The following is a 3,931-nucleotide window of genomic DNA, read 5'->3' as shown; positions in this document are numbered from 1 at the left end:
CGGGGCCCTCCAGAGACCTCTGCCCAGGGCCCCTGCCAGGAGGAGGGGCAGCCGGAGGAGCAGGAGCAGGAGGGGGAGAGGAGGAAGGAGGAAGAGGAGTAGCCCAGCAGCCGCAGCGCCTACCTGAAGACCACCGACAGCTCCGCGCCCCGCTGCTGAGAGGGACGCGGGCACCTCGGGCGGGAGGCACCCCGAAGGAAGGCCGACGCCAGCGTACTCGCCTCAGTGCTGCTCAGATTGGGATTCTGGTCCAAGCCTTCGAGAGGAACCGATTCCCTGGCTTTGCCGCCAGGGAGGAACTGGCGCGAAAGACAGGACTCCCCGAGGACAGAATCCACATCTGGTTTTTGAACCGCAGAGCGCGTCACCCCCCGCGAAGCAGCAGCAGCAGCAGCAGCAGCAGCTGGCAGTAACCAGCACGGGTGTCCAGGAGCCACAGTTGCTCCTCCACCTCCCCAGGGCCCCAGAAGTTTCCCCATCCCCAGTAGGGATGCGCCTGGCCCCACGCCAGCCAGGGCTGGCAGGAGAGACACCTGGACCAGCTCTGCCTAGTACAAGTGCCCCGAGTGTGGCCATGTGGGTGCCGGGCCAGCATCCTCTTCAGCCTCCCCAAGGAGCAGGAGGAGGAAGAGAAGGAGGAGGAGGTGGTGGAGGAGAGGGAAATGATTTTGGTTCACTCCTAGAATGGCTGGCTGGGCCTGAGCCAGATTTGGCCCCTGGAGGTCCAGATTCTAGAGAAGGGCACAACACCATGTCAGCAGCACCCACCTGGATGACCTTCTCAAGGCAGACTTCGCAGGCAGCAGAGGAGGTGGATGAGGAGGTGGGAGACCCTGGTGCCTTGTGCCTTCTAGATCAACTCCTGAAGGAAGAAATCTTTGCTCAGCAGGCTGAAGGCTTTCTTCCTCTGGGTGGAGGCAGTGGGGGGGGGCAATGACAACCAGGAGGAGAAGCAGGCCCCACCTGAGCCTCCTCTCAGCAAAGTAGACTTTTTTTCAGGCTCTACTGGGCTGACTGTGCTCAAGCTTCACTAGGCCTTTCCTCTGAGGCTGCTTGGGGATGGTCTGTTAAGCACCAGACACCACAGGTTCCCTGGTGGGGATACATGATCAGTAAGGAAGGTAGGGCTCCTCCTGGCCTGGTCGAGGACTTCAGGGGTGTCCTGGAGAGCGAATCTGTCCAGTGAAGCAAGCTGGAAGCAGCAAGCCAAGGGAAGGAAGGATCAATCGCCTAGATTTCCAGGGAGGAGGTCCCATTCCAGGATTTCTCAGAGTGTCTCTGATACATACCCTGAGGTTGACTCTATTAGCCCTGGGTTTCCCGGCCCCACACAGCAAACCCACAAAAACAGCAGGAGCCTGCGCTCACAGACAGATGCCATCCCAGATCCAGAGTCGGCAATGCATTTCCATGGTACCTGGTGAATGCTTTCTCCTAGCGATCCTGCAGACACCAGCCCCTCCCCCTCCTCCACCATTTACAGCTGGCTATGCACTGGATGAAATGGTGCATCATGTTTTTACCATGCTGTTAGTTCCTGACCCTCCTGGTACTGAACTGGTTTCCTTACAGGAGAGCAGAGTGGCACCTTTCTGCTCCCTTTAGTCACCACGGAAAATCCTATAGCGTCAAAAGAGGGGAACTGCTAGCAATTTCTGAGTTTATAGTACTGATGCTTATAGCAAAAACAAACAAGCAAACAGACCTGGTACTTCTCATCACCCCCCCCAGAAGTCTCAAAAGCAGCGGGAGCCTTTGCTTCCCGACAAATGTCATCACAGATCCAGAGGCAGACACACATGTGTGTTGCCCATGAGGAGGCACCTGACTTGGACACCAGCACTAACATCTGATTGGTTCTTGCAGAGGGATAAGGCCTACTTTCATGTACGTAGTGCTGTAGATTGTTTTAAAATTTATTAAATTATCATTTTTATTTTGTGTATGAGTGTATTGCCTGCATGTATGTAAGTGAATCCATGTCATGCAACACCCATGGAGGGCTTGGAACTGGATTTACTGATGGTTATTAACTGCCATGTGGGTGCTGGGACTCGAACCCAGGCCTTCTACAAGAACATCAAGTGCTCTTGACTGCTGAGCCATCCCTCCAGCCCCATGCTGTCACATTTTACAAAAAAAATACATGCTGTACAGTTAAATTTGGATTTTATATAAACACTGATAAGATTTTCCTGAAAAGCAATATAATTACCAATAAACAGTAATTTTAAAGAAATATTGGGACATACTTACACTAAGGACAATTCATTTTTCTCTGAAACTCACATTTAACTGAATTTTATCTTACACTCCTACAAGATGGAGAATAAGAATTTCTTGAATTATATTCAAGAAATGAAATTTCTGTTTCAGGCATGATGGTGTATGCTTGTAGTTGTAGCATGGAGGAGCAGGATTCAAGCACAGCATGAGGTACACAGTGAGATGCTGTGGTCTCAAAAATCACATGCCAAAGAAGAAATGAAATTTCAGTCTTTCTCTCGCTCTCTCTCTCCCTCTCTCTCTCCCCCACTCTCCCTCTCACCACCATGGTCTCCCTCTCCCTGTTTCTCGCTCTTTGTTGTTTGTGTGTGTTATCATACCCAGTGTAAGAAATGAGGTTTCTAGTCTTTTAAATATGCCTGAATTTGAGGGGTTGTAGAGATTGCTCAGTAGTTAAGAGCACTTGCTGCACAATCATGAGGATGGGAGTTCGAATCCCAGCTCTCAATTAATAAGCCAGGTACCTTGCTCATACTTGTAACCCCAGCTCCAGGTTGGGTGGAGACAGGAGGATGGCTGGGGTTGCTGGCTTCCAGCCTAGGGAAGAAAAGTTGAGTCCTGGGTTCTGAGAGACTCTACCTCAAAGAAATAAGGGGAGAGTGATGGAGGAGGCTGCCCATGCCTTCCTCTGATCTCTACATGCACACACTGGTGTGCATAGTCACAGAGACACATCAGAATAAATAAACAATATGTTCAAATATGCATGGTCTTAAAAGGAAAGAAATAAACCTGCCTTATACCTGGGCAGAACAATTGTTGCCATAAGTTAAAGGCCAGCATCGTCTGCACAGTGAGTTCCTGGGTATCTAGAACTACAGAGATTCTGTCTCAAAAAACAAAACATACCAGTTGATGAGGCCCACACCTTTACTCCCTGCTCTTGGCAGAGGCAAGTAGCTCTCTGTGAGTTCAAAATCAGCCTGATTTACACAGGGAGCTCCAGGCCAGCAAGTGTTACATAGTGAGACCCTGTCTCAACTGAAACAACAACAACAACAGAAAAAAAACCCAAAACAAAACACAAAAAGGCTGGAGAGGTGACTCAGGGGTTAAGATACTGGTTGCAGCCTGGCATGGCAGCCCATATCTTTAATCCCAGAACTCAGGAGGCAGAGACAGGCAGATCTTTGTGAGTTCAAGGCCAGCCTGGTCTACATAGTGAGTTCTGGTCAGCTGGGGCTACTTAGAGATCCTGTCTCAAAAAGAACTCTTCCTCCCAAAAAGAGTACTGACTGCTCTTTCAGAGGACCTAGATTCAGTTTCCAGCACCCACATAGCACCTAACAAGTGATAAATGGATAAACAAAATAAACTTCAACTCAATAAAGGCAGGCCTGAGTTTTATATAAGGCATACAACCAACAAAGGAAATCCATATGCCCAGACCACAATGAAAAACACAAATAAGATGGAAACCCAAAATAATATGTCCCCATCAAATACCAGTAGTTCTATAGAAGTGTTCTGCAATAACTACCTATAGGAATCCAAGGTCATACCATTTAAAAGAACAATCATAAACATGTTCAAATATTCAACAAATTTAAAGAGCAAACAAACAACTCAAAGAACCCAAAGAGGACAGGAATAAACTCCCGACTGAATCTCAAGGTAATACTATATATGGATGAATGAGTGACAA

The sequence above is a fragment of the Nannospalax galili genome, unplaced genomic scaffold, assembly GCF_000622305.1.
Source record: "Nannospalax galili isolate Female #2095 unplaced genomic scaffold, S.galili_v1.0 scaffold649, whole genome shotgun sequence".
NCBI lineage: Eukaryota > Metazoa > Chordata > Mammalia > Rodentia > Spalacidae > Nannospalax > Nannospalax galili.
The sequence above is the reverse complement of the archived record's forward strand: the minus strand, read 5'-3'. Positions refer to the sequence as shown.